This window comes from Staurois parvus, unplaced genomic scaffold, assembly GCF_062004578.1.
Source record: "Staurois parvus isolate SC_StPar_1 unplaced genomic scaffold, SC_StPar_1.0 ptg000463l, whole genome shotgun sequence".
Taxonomy (NCBI): Eukaryota; Metazoa; Chordata; class Amphibia; order Anura; family Ranidae; genus Staurois; species Staurois parvus.
Window position 1 is genome coordinate 1,718,794 of NW_028318259.1, and position 13,372 is coordinate 1,732,165.

Here is a 13,372-nt window from a genome sequence, read left to right on the forward strand (position 1 = left end):
AATAACACTCACAGAACCTACTGCAAGCATTTAAGGGAAAATCAGGGTGAACACCGATGACGGCTCCTGCACGCACCAGAAAAGACATCATAAGCCTCAGTCCTACATGTTACGCCACGAGTCACGTGGCTTCTTCAGGGATAGCATGCCCATGCCATCACACTGCCTCCACCATGTTTTACAGATGACGTTGTGTGCTTTGGATCATGAGCTGTTCCAAACCTTCTCCACACTTTTCTTCTCTTCATTCTGGTACAGATTAATCTTCGTTTCATCCGTCCAAAGAATGCTTTTCCAGAACTGGTCTGGCTTTTTTTTTTTTTGGTAAAGTCTAATCTGGCTTCTCTATTTTTCAGGCTTATGAATGGTTTGCACCTTGTGGTGAACTCTCTGTATTTGCTCTCGTAAAGTCTTCTTTTGATTGTAGACTTTGACAATGATACGCCCACCTCCTGGAGAGTGTCCTTCACTTGTGTGGATGTTGTGAATAGGTTTTTCTTTACCATAGAGGATCCTGCGATCACCCACCACTGTTGTCTTCTGTGGATATCCATGCCTTTTTATGTTGCTGAGCTCACCAGTGCGTTCTTCTTTCCTCAGAATGTACTAAACTGATGATCTGGCCACTCCTAATGTTGCTGCGATCTCTGATGGATTTGTTTCGTTTTTGAATCCTTACAATGACCTGCTTCACTTGCATGGACAGCTCCTTTGAACGCATGATGTAGGTTCACAGCAATAGATTCCAAATGCAAATACCGCACTTAGAAACAACTTCAGTTCTTTTACCTGCTTAACGAATTAAGAAATAATGGAGTAGCCCACACCTGGCCATGAAACAGCTTTTGATTCAATTGTCCAGGTACATTTGATCCCTTGAAAAGGGGGGGGGGGTGGCTACTCTTAAGAGCTGTAATTCCTAAACCCTTCCTCCAATGTGGATGTACATACCCTCAAATTAAACCTGAGAGTGCGCCCTTTCAGCCTATATCCATTATATAAAACTATAGCTTGAATATGTTTTGGTAAAATACCTGAAAAGCAAAAAAAAAAAAAACCAAAAAAAAACAAACAAAAAATTGTGCCAGTGTCCAAATATATGGACCCAACTGCATGTACACCCAAAAGTAGATGTACACTTAAAAAACACCCAACAAACCAAAGAAACCATTCTCAGCGTTCACCCCCAGATGTGCACCCAATGCACCAAAAGGTAGAATTCACAGCATAACCCTAGATGTGCACCCAAACACCCCCATGGAATCATTCCCAGCACCCCCACTAGATGTGCACTCAAACACACCAATGGAATCATTCCCATGGATGTGCACCCAAACACCCCAAAAAGGAATCTTTCCCAGCACCCCCCTAGATGTATACCCACAGACACAATGAACCAAAGGAAACATTGCCAGTGTCTCCTGGATCAGGGGTCTCCAAACTTCCTATACAAAAGGGCCAGTTTACGGTCCTTTAGACATTAGGGGAGCCGGACTGTGAGCATTGGCAGTAGAAAAATGTCTCAGCATCAGTGGGAGCAAACAATGCCCCATCTTTGGTGCCAGTGAGAGGGACTGTGCCCCATTGTTGGTGTCATGGGGGCAATTATGCCTCATTCTTGGTGTCAGTGGATGAAAGTGCTCCAAGGGCCAGATAAAAAGCAAGCAAAGGGCCGCATCTGGCCCCCGAGCCACAGTTCGGAGACCATTGCCCTAGATGAACACCCAAACCTCACAAAAGTAAGCATTCCCCTAGATATGCACCCAACACACCAAAGAATGTGTCAGTAGTATCCCCCTAGATGTACACCCAAACATTAGAAAAAGGAAGCATCCCCCTAGATGGGCAACCAAATAGTCCTAGCATCCACTTTAGATGTACACCTGAATACACCAAAACATTATCAACATCCCCATAGAAGTACGCTCAAACCTCAAAAGGAAATATTGCCAGCACTCCTCTAAAAAGTACTCAAACAAACCAAACATATTACCAGCATGTGTCTATGATTTGCACCCAAGCCTCAGAAAAAGGAAGTATTCCCAGCATCCCTCTAGATATGTACCCTCAAAACCCTGGGTCTCTAACCAGGATGAAAATCTTTGATTTTGGGAGAATAGATCATACGCACATGCACAGGTAAAACACCAATGCACAGAAGCATTGGTGTACAGCCAGCCACTCTCTTCTGCACAGTGCGCAGAAGTCGCCAACTGTCCGCAGAGTCAATAGCTAAAGACCTCCAAACTTCGTATGGCCTTCAGATTAGCACAACTGTGCGTACAGAGCTTCATGGAATGGGTTTCCATGGCCGAGCAGCTGCATCCAAGCCTTACATCACCAAGTACAATGCAAAGCGTCGGATGCTGTGGTGTAAAGCACGCCACCACTAGACTCCTGGAGATGTGTTCTCTGGAGCGATTAATCGTGCTTCTCCGTCTGGCAATCCTATGGATGTGCAAGTTTGGCAGTTGCCAGAACGGTACTTGCCTGACTGCATTGTGCCAAGTGTAAAGTTTGTTGGAGGGGGGATTATGGTGTGGGGTTGTTTTTCAGGGATTGGGCTTGGCCCCCTAGTTCCAGTGAAGGGAACTCTTAAGACATCAGCATACCAAGACATTTTGATCAATTTCATTCTCTCAACTTTGTGGGAAGAGTTTGGGGATGGCCCCTTCCTGTTCCATCATGACTGCACACCAGTGCATACAGCAAGATCCATTAAGACATGGATAAGAGTTTGGAGTGGAGGAACTTGACTGACCTGCACAGAGTCCTGACCTCAAAACTATAGAACACCTTTGGGATGAATTAGAACGTAGACTGCGAGCCAGGCCTCCTCCCCCGACATCAGTGCCTGACCTCACAAATGTGCTTCTGGAAGAATGGTCCAACCTTCCCATAGACACCCTCCTAAACCTTGTGGACGGCCTTCCCAGAAGAGTTCAAGCTGTTATAGCTGCAAAGGGCGGGGCCAACTCACATTAAATCCTACAAACGAAGACTGGGGTGCCATTAAATTTTATGTGCGTGTAAAGGCAGGCGTCCCAATACTTTCGGCAATATAGTGTCTGTCCGTCAAAGTTTGTAATTATATATTTACATGAGCGCAAAGTTTTTTTATAAGCATGCTGATAAGGTTGCTAGAATTTTGCTAGGTGTAAAGAAGAAGACTATGACCTCCCTAACCCAAGCACCATTCAATGGAACTGAACAATGAAGTTTACATGGATGAACATCTGTTAAACACCCACACAGTGTTGTAAAACTGGATGGGTTTGTTTAGACACAAAGGACAAAATCTTTGTTTGTCCATGAAATACGGGTGCAAGGGAGAGACATGTGCTACTTAAAGTGGACCTGAACGCAAAATATAAAAGCTGTGCTATGTTATAGGAAACATCTAGATGGTCCCTGTAGTAACCTCAAACCCTTCCCTTCCCCCCAGAAAAACAACCCCCCCCCCCCCAAAACACAATTATTCCTGAAAAAAGCAGCACACTTCCTGTGCCTTCAGCCATATATCTGCAGGAGTGAGATCTATGGAACTGCTGCCTCTAATTGCTAGTCTCACCAGATTTGGAGTGAGATTTGGGGGGGGGTGGGTTCTGTACTGTGCTGCTCTCCTTGCTGGAGAAGAAGCTGCACTTCAGGGCCTGCAGTGCAAGGATCTCCCTGCTTCTGATAAATTCATACTGTGGATCTGTGCTTGCTCTTCCTCGAACGCTGCTTTATGAATAATCCATAAATATTTATCAGGGAGATAGCTCCGACATGAGGAAGGAAAGTTCTACCTCTCTACCAAGATGGCCACCTCCACCAAGAGACATGATGCTGAACGAGACTCGGTAAGTTAGTAATGGGAAGATCACACACAAATTTTCAGCTTTCAGCACTGTTGCACTTTGAATGACAATTGCGCAGTCAAGCAACACTGTACCCATATGAAATTTTAATTTTTTTGCGACCGCTCTCTTTTGGTGGTATTTAATCACCTCTGGGTTTTTTATTTTTTGCTAAACAAAACCTGAAAATTTTGAAAAACATTCTTAGTTTTTGTTTTAAGATTTTGGAAATAAGTGATATTTCTCCTTCACCGATGTGTGCTAATGAGGTGTCAAGGTCCTACCTTTTCCCAGAGGTTATGTTACTCCATGTGCTGGCATCCATCTTGGATTTCTGCTGAGCATGGTGGGAATCCTTTATGCCTTCAGGTCTCTGAGGTCCATCCCCCAGAGGGGTGTGGCTGACATATAAGCCTGTGGTCCGCACATGCTCTTTGCACTTGTGTCTTTGGGTCGCTATTACTCTGTTCTGACTCTCGTGACTCTCCTGGAATCTGACTCAGCTTGTGACTCGACTATTCTTTGCGTTCTCCTTTGATCTGACCCTCTGTTGCTGAACCCGGCTCGTGACCTGTGATTCTCGTCTGCTGTCCTGTACCGTTTTGTCCCGTTGTTGACCCGGCCTGCCTGACTACTCTATTGTCTTTTCCACCAGCTACACGCCATTGGCGGTGGCCATTACTGCAACTGAGGTGTCTCAGGGGCCGTGACCTGGTTCCTGGCTGCGTCAAGTTCATCCCCACCATCAGGGGCCCTGGTGAAGGGCAGCCTGGGACTTAGACTCCGCGCCCTGAGGGACTTCGGTCTGTGGGTGGTGGTTGTCGTCAGCCAGTGCGTTACATTGTTTAGGCCTGCCTGTCCGTTCCTCAGCTCCTGCCCTGACATGAGGCAGCACTGATATGTGGCATTGAAAGGTATACAACGTCCTCCCAGAACGAGAAAACCGCCTTGTACCGTCATCACCTTATATGGCAGGCGGGAGGCGGTTAAAGACTAAGGCACATTTCTTGGCCTTGCAGAGTTCCTTACAGGGAAACATAAAAATGCTCACACCCACCAGCCACTTCATTAGTTACACCTTGTTATTATTGGGTTGGACCCCCCCTTTACCTTCATTCTTCGTGGCATGGATTCAACAAAGTGTTGGAACCGTTCCTCAGAGATTTTGGTCCATATATTGACATGAGTTACTGTTGCCTATCATTTCCAACCAGTCTGCCCATTCTCCTCGGACATCCAGGCATATATATATATATATATATATATATATATATATATATATATATATATATATATATATATATATATATATATATATATATATATAAATAAATAAAACTGCTACTCTGGATATTATCTTTCAGACCATTCTCTGTAAACCCCAGAGATGCGTGTGTAAAAATCCTAATAGATCAGCAGTTTTTGAAATACTCAGACCAGTGCGTCTGACGCCAACCACCATGTGACGTCCAAAGTCACTTAAATACTCTTCCTTCTCCATTCTGATGCGCGGTTTGAACTTCAGCAAAATTGTCTTCACAATGTCTGGAAGCCTAAAGCATGGAGTTGCTGCCATGTGATTGGCTGATCAATTAGTGTTACCAATGGAACAGGTGTACCCAATAAAGTGGCCGGTGAGTGTATAATAATGTAGTAAGCTTTCAAAGTCACCATATCATGAGAAAAAAGTATGGGGCTGCCATTTCTGGTCTTTCCTTTGAGCAAGCTAGTTCCTTGGCTGTCATTGTGAAGCTTTGGCCGCAATGTAGGGTCTTTGACCCGGAACAAGGGTACAGATAAGACTTGTTCTGGGCCTGTGACCCAATATTTTGAACCCAGAGACAGCCATGAAACCATCATTTTCAAAAGACAGCCAGAAAGGGCAGCCTCCATAATTTTCTCATGACAGTCATTTTAAGCTAATATCGTGAAAATGGCCCCTCTAGTGGCAGCAAATGTGCACAAGAAAAACTATCACGAAAATATTACACCGCAAACCTGTACAACATTATAAACAAATTATTATTCACCACAATAAACAGTTTAGGCCAGTGGTCTCTGAACTTTCTGACCAAATGGCCAGCTTGCTGTTCCTTTAGACCACATGGCCAGCTTGCTGTTCCTTTAGACCACATGGCCAGCTTGCTGTTCCTTTAGACCACATGGCCAGCTTGCTGTTCCTTTAGACCACATGGCCAGCTTGCTGTTCCTTTAGACCACATGGCCAGCTTGCTGTTCCTTTAGACCACATGGCCAGCTTGCTGTTCCTTTAGACCACATGGCCAGCTTGCTGTTCCTTTAGACCACATGGCCAGCTTGCTGTTCCTTTAGACCAAATGGCCAGCTTGCTGTTCCTTTAGACCAAATGGCCAGCTTGCTGTTCCCTTAGACCTAATGGCCAGCTTGCTGTTCCCTTAGACTTAAGGGGACCAGACTGGTCAGTGGTAGTAAATACCACCCCCCTGATGTTGGAGTTAGTGGGAGAAAGTGTGTCCTATCTTTGGATTCAGTGGTAGAGGACTGATGTGGATGTACTATATATGTAAAGCACTGCGTAATTTGACGGCACTATACAAGTACCTGTAATAAATAAGATTTTATAGTAGAGTTGGGAAAGGCTAAAACCTCTAAGTGATGGTATATCCTCCTGAGTTTATATGGATGTTCCTAAATACAAGCTGCTCTCACCCTACCTGACCTAATTGGTGTGTGTAAATAATTAATAAATATGGTGAAGCGCTATACAATAAATGAACAAAGAATATATACAATTTAAAAACACCCACAAAAAGTGCTCTGATCCAATCAGGATCCAAACCGTGAATACTAGTGAAAATACAGGAGTATGCCTGTTTTAATGCACTCAGTGAGTGACTCAATATTTATAAAGCCAACCCCCCTGTCCCCAATAATGGGACTATTCCAAAATCAAAAAATATGGTGTAAAAAGGTGAACCCACTATCAGGGGAAAACAATTCTAGCGATTAGTGCCAACCATAATTCCAAAAACATACCCACTTACAAAAAACAACCACAAAATCTCAAATACAAATCAATCATAAATGATGTCCAATAAACAGAAAATATATATAGCTGTGATCTTCAAACACAATTCATGCAGGTGATGAGGTGAATAGGTGATCTCCACACTTGTGAAATATCCTCAGATAGCAGAAATGCCCCCTCACCTCCAAACCGTGACCACAAGGGCCAGCTTGCTTTATAGGATCACCCCAAGATCCTTGTAGATACCATCTCGTCACAGGAGAAAGATGCCGCATAAGCTCCCTTCAGCAATACCACTTACCGTATTTTCCGGCGTATAAGACGACCCCCTACTTTTCCTGTTAAAATATAGGGTTTGGGCTATACTCGCCGTATAAGACTACCCCTCTTCCAACGCACACCAAATAAAAATTAAAAAAAACCATCAGATTTGATTTCAATATGGTATGGTATTCCAATGATGGGACACTATTCCTCCCACTGACACCAATGATGGTGCCCCATCGTTGGGGTCAGTGGGGGGTGGAATAGTGCCCCATCGTTGGGGTCAGTGGGGGGTGGAATAGTGCCCCATCGTTGGGGTCAGTGGGGGGTGGAATAGTGCCCCATCGTTGGGGTCAGTGGGGGGTGGAATAGTGCCCCATCGTTGGGGTCAGTGGGGGGTGGAATAGTGCCCCATCGTTGGGGTCAGTGGGGGGTGGAATAGTGCCCCATCGTTGGGGTCAGTGGGGGGTGGAATAGTGCCCCATCGTTGGGGTCAGTGGGGGGTGGAATAGTGCCCCATCGTTGGGGTCAGTGGGGGGTGGAATAGTGCCCCATCGTTGGGGTCAGTGGGGGGTGGAATAGTGCCCCATCGTTGGGGTCAGTGGGGGGTGGAATAGTGCCCCATCGTTGGGGTCAGTGGGGGGTGGAATAGTGCCCCATCGTTGGGGTCAGTGGGGGGTGGAATAGTGCCCCATCGTTGGGGTCAGTGGGGGGTGGAATAGTGCCCCATCGTTGGGGTCAGTGGGGGGTGGAATAGTGCCCCATCGTTGGGGTCAGTGGGGGGTGGAATAGTGCCCCATCGTTGGGGTCAGTGGGGGGTGGAATAGTGCCCCATCGTTGGGGTCAGTGGGGGGTGGAATAGTGCCCCATCGTTGGGGTCAGTGGGGGGTGGAATAGTGCCCCATCGTTGGGGTCAGTGGGGGGTGGAATAGTGCCCCATCGTTGGGGTCAGTGGGGGGTGGAATAGTGCCCCATCGTTGGGGTCAGTGGGGGGTGGAATAGTGCCCCATCGTTGGGGTCAGTGGGGGGTGGAATAGTGCCCCATCGTTGGGGTCAGTGGGGGGTGGAATAGTGCCCCATCGTTGGGGTCAGTGGGGGGTGGAATAGTGCCCCATCGTTGGGGTCAGTGGGGGGTGGAATAGTGCCCCATCGTTGGGGTCAGTGGGGGGTGGAATAGTGCCCCATCGTTGGGGTCAGTGGGGGGTGGAATAGTGCCCCATCGTTGGGGTCAGTGGGGGGTGGAATAGTGCCCCATCGTTGGGGTCAGTGGGGGGTGGAATAGTGCCCCATCGTTGGGGTCAGTGGGGGGTGGAATAGTGCCCCATCGTTGGGGTCAGTGGGGGGTGGAATAGTGCCCCATCGTTGGGGTCAGTGGGGGGTGGAATAGTGCCCCATCGTTGGGGTCAGTGGGGGGTGGAATAGTGCCCCATCGTTGGGGTCAGTGGGGGGTGGAATAGTGCCCCATCGTTGGGGTCAGTGGGGGGTGGAATAGTGCCCCATCGTTGGGGTCAGTGGGGGGTGGAATAGTGCCCCATCGTTGGGGTCAGTGGGGGGTGGAATAGTGCCCCATCGTTGGGGTCAGTGGGGGGGGGGGGTGAGGAATAGTGCCAAATCGTTGGTCAGTGGGGGGGGGGGGGGGGGAGGAATAGTGCCAATAGTGTTCCAGCATGGTGCTGCTGCACACTTACCGGCCACTCCCTCACTCGATTTTCGTGGGGCCGCTCGGCTCCACCTCCTCGCCGGTGATTGGCCGCCTGTGTGCCTTTCCTGAGCTACAGTTCTGGCACCCAATCCCCGGTGAGGAGGCTGAGCCGAACTGAATGAAGGAGCAGCCGCGCTTCCTGGACTGGATCGTCGTGGGACCGGGACCGGAGCCAGGTAAGAAACAGCAGCCCCCTGCCTGCCCCTGTACTTAGTGTCCCTTCCGTTGGAGGGGGGGGGGCGGCAACGCGCCAGGCAGAAGTGCTAACCGTTAAGCCACTGTGCTGCTCTGTATAATGGATTGGTTTGCCTTCCTCAGGATCTGCTAAAAGGTTTAGTGTTCTGAGAAAGTGATTTATTTTCTCGATTTTTGTCTTTTGGTTGAACTTGACGGTCACGTGGCTTTTTTCAACTTAAGAAAATAAGTTATATTCAGCATAGCAGTTACCATTAGCCTGGTAAACAGCTCTTTGCGGGCTTGAAATCATAAACCGGTATTTTTATTCATTTTTTTTTTTTATTTCAGGTACTTATATAGTGCCATCAATTTTATTATTATTATTATACAGGATTTATATGGCGCCAACAGTTTGCTCAGCGCTTTACAATATAACAGGAGACAATACAGCAACAATACAGTTCAATACAAGAGAATTTTACATATATATTGTACATTCACATCAGTCCCTAACCCTCAAGGGGTGTAAAATCTAAGGTCCCTAACTCACATTCATACATACATGTACTAGGGACAATTTAGACAGGAGCCAATTAATCTACCAGCATGTCTTTAGAGGAAACCGTAGTACACGCAGGCACAGGGAGAACATGCAAACTCCAGGCAGGTGGTGCAGTGGTCGGGATTTGAACCAACAACCCTGTTACTGCCAGGCGGAAGTGCTAACCATTTAGCCACTGTGCTACCCATACAATTCATACATCTTTCACATATTTTTCAAATGAATTCTGTTGAACACCAAGGTGTGAATCTTGGGTGATAGTCGTGTGAATATTGTTTATTTATATTCACACGACTTTTAAAGTATTAATATTTTCCTAGCCAAAAAAATATAAAATTTTAGAATATAAAATATGATACGCAACCATTTTGTACATTCCAAAAACATATCGCATACATCTCCTGCAAGTAGACCACAGCTACTCTTTCAAAGAAAATTAAGAAGGTGAGAACTTACTGGGTCATCCAGGACCTGGACGAGGACTTCTTAAGGGCCCGAACCCGATTCACAGCTGACAGCACAGCGGACCCTGGAAGCAACACAAAACAGGATTAATGCAGGAAAAGATGCCAGCGCAGTGTGTGCAGGTAAGTACTTGGAGTGTTCACTATACAGAATATTGGAGCTGTTGAGTGGGGGTCTGTACATGAAGGAAGCTATAAGAAACCAGTTCTGAAAAAAATGATCTCATGGAACCAAAACATGAATAATAATATTCTTCACCCACACTTTTTAATCAGCGTTCCTATGAAGCAGCGGAAGGTCACTCAAAAATTAAGAATGCTTGGTACGGCCCTTAGAGTGGCCATAAGAAGTCTGATCCTGTCCAAGATTTAACACCGTTTAGGATGCCCAAGCCACTGACGACTAGGGGTTGAGAAGTGCTTTTGGTCATAGACTTGTTGGAAATTCTCTGATCTATCCCTTGTAAGGTAGGAAGGGGATAGTCCCACATAGCTACCTCAAGGCTGTTTAGGGAATTACACAGGAAAGAGAAAATGGGTTCTGAAGCTACAGAGGATTTGTACCCTAGTTCCTCATTCTTGGAAAGGTATCTATCCATTTATAGCTAGTCTTCCCCAATTTGCAAGGGGGTTGCTCTGCCAGTTGAAGTGGCCTCAGTGCCTTGCTGGCTGGTCATTGAGGTATAGGCTCTGACCAGTAGCTGGACCTCAGAATGGCAAGTTATCATCAAGCCTCCATAGTTGTAAGAATTCTAATCCAATTAAATGAAAGGAGTGGGCCAGAGACAGTCAGGCAAAGAAGTGGATACCAAAAGGTCTGGAGGAGGAGAAGTTGTTTTTCCCATTCATGAGAAGGCATCCACCCATCTATAGCCAGTTGTCCTACCTTCTTTGCAGTGGGTCTGCTCTGTCAGTTGAGGTAGGTTTGTTGTCTTACTGGCTGAGGTTTGACCACCAGCTAGACTTCAGAATAGCCCATTTAAAGAGCAGAGCCGCTTCTCCTAAAGGAAAAACAGTTTGAGACCCTTCCTCTGCCTCATAGCAACGTCACAGTAGGTTTTGGTTGAAGAGCTCTTTAAAGTCTAACTCAAGCCAAAACATTTGATTTGGATACAACAGCGTCGAGTTAAAGCCCCTGTCATGATTTAGTTGCCATCTGTGACCCTATTGGGAAGTTCCCTTTAATTCCTGTTTTGACAAGAAGTGATAAGAAATCTCTCCTCCCAAGAGACAAAACCAAAAACATGTTTAGCACAGGAGGGAGAAGTTAGAACATGCAACAATTCTTGTATTGTGGTCTGTGTGTCCATTCTTAGTGACCATCTCAGACCACAATACAAGAATTGTTGCATGTTCTGTGTGTCCATTCTTGGTGACCATCTCAGACCACAATGCAAGAATTGTTGCATGTTCTGTGTGTCCATTCTTGGTGACCATCTCAGACCACAATGCAAGAATTGTTGCATGTTCTGTGTGTCCATTCTTGGCGACCATCTCAGACCACAATGCAAGAATTGTTGCATGTTCTGTGTGTCCATTCTTGGCGACCATCTCAAAACCTGACAAATATTGACTCCTCCCCCTCTCCCCCACAAAACCCCACACATTGGCTGGAGTTAGGCTTTAGGAAGAAAGAAATGCATGTTAAAATAAAACACCGCAAATACATAGATAACATTTTTGGTACATTGTAAGCAATCTTTCTCTGCTAGTTCGTAGTGCCTGCTGGGACTTTCACCAGCAGCCAGAAGACAGACAACAGGTTGCCTATTTCTGGCCATATAAAAAAATATTTAAATGGTCAAGAAATATCACAAAAAAAACATTTATAATCAATGCATTAGGTGCCAGTTACTGAAAATTGTAGAACATTCAAGATTAAGACTCATGCACGCTAGCTTAAAAACCACCGGTGCTCTTAGAAGAACACTTAAAAAATGTAAAACCGCTTCTAGACTACCTACTATGCACGGCCACATAGGGGTTTATTTACTAAAGCTGGAGAGTCCAAAATCAGACTCCCTTCTGCATAGAAACCAATCAGCTTCTAATCTCAGCTTGTTCAATGAAGCTTTGGCAATGAAACCTGGAAGCCGATTGGTTTCTATGCAGAAGCGAGTCTGATTTTGCACTCTCCAGCTTTAGTAAATAAACCCCTTAGGATATCAGTTGCTTTCTACAGGCAAAATGGTAAACTCTTCAAGGAGTAGCTTTTTTAAGCTAGTGTGCATGGAACCTAGAGCTGAAATAAAAATTTGAGACAATTTGACAGACTTCACATTCTGAGGAGCCATTTTCTAAGAATCAAAACTGAAGACGTGCCCTTGTATACATAGCCAGCTTAAGGCTGCATTCACACTTGAGCGATTTGTAGCTTGAAGCTCCAAAAACGCTCAAACTTAAAAAAAATCAGTTTTCTATGGTGCCTGTTTATGCGATCAGGTGTGATTAAAAAAAAAAGTAATTGTTCACACCTGATTGCATAAACAGGCACCATAGAAAACTGATTTTTTTTAAGTTTGGAGCGTTTTTGGAGCTTCGACCTTCAAGCTACAAAATCGCTCAAGTGTGAATGCAGCCTAAGACCCATGTGATGGCTACCAAGTTGAGGTAAGAGAACCGAATCACACTGGCTTATCCAAAGCCATCTTGGTAAGCCATGAATCAATTCACTTAACTCTCCCAGTAAGGCAAAAAAAAACTTTAAATACAAGAGAAAATAAATTCATGAAAATTAGTTTTGATGAAAAACAACAAAAAAACACAAGGTTGATTTATTTTGTTCACGATTTGACAACTTTTGCAAAAATTTTCACTGCAAATTATCTGGGGAAAAAAAAAAAAAAAAAACCCAGTCTTGAGAAATTCAATCAAGAAAAATTGAAGGTGAAAATTAACATTTTGAAAAATTGCCTCAAGCTTTTAATCAAAATTTCTCGATTTTGATCTTGCATCCTATTCTTCCAAGCCCTTCCGTGTGAAGGCTGCTGGGTTCACATTACTAACTAGGACTTGTGTGTTTTTGACTTTTGACGCTCATTAGGTGTCAACAACCCCCTCTCCCGATAGTTTTGAAGCACCGGCTACACTTTGGAACACGTACCTCCTATGAAGGCCCGGCTTACCAGCTAGTTATACCACTCTGAAAAGTGTGCCCCCTTGTGTATAGTCCAGATAAGAGCATTAGACACTAAAACTCTTCCGGTTAGGAGACTGCACCAAACAGGCAGCTGCTGTGTTATTGGATAAAACTCTCGTGTAAAGGCCAGGTAAAATGTTTATAACTTTCGATCCGATGGAGGTGACTGCACAAGGGTGTGCTCTTTAGACATGTATGTGCTTTCACTGACACAG

General features: G+C 45.4%; 1 protein-coding gene across 3 annotated transcripts in view; it reads right to left on the minus strand.

The window, feature by feature from the left end:
* Positions 1-13,372, minus strand: part of KDM6B (lysine demethylase 6B) — a 199,861-nt gene that overhangs the window by 60,928 nt on the left and 125,561 nt on the right. For all 3 annotated transcript variants that reach the window (XM_089688973.1, XM_089688971.1, XM_089688972.1), the window contains exon 2: positions 10,011-10,083. The gene's annotated coding sequence lies outside the window, so the exon portion shown is untranslated. The remainder of the gene's footprint in view (positions 1-10,010; positions 10,084-13,372) is intronic.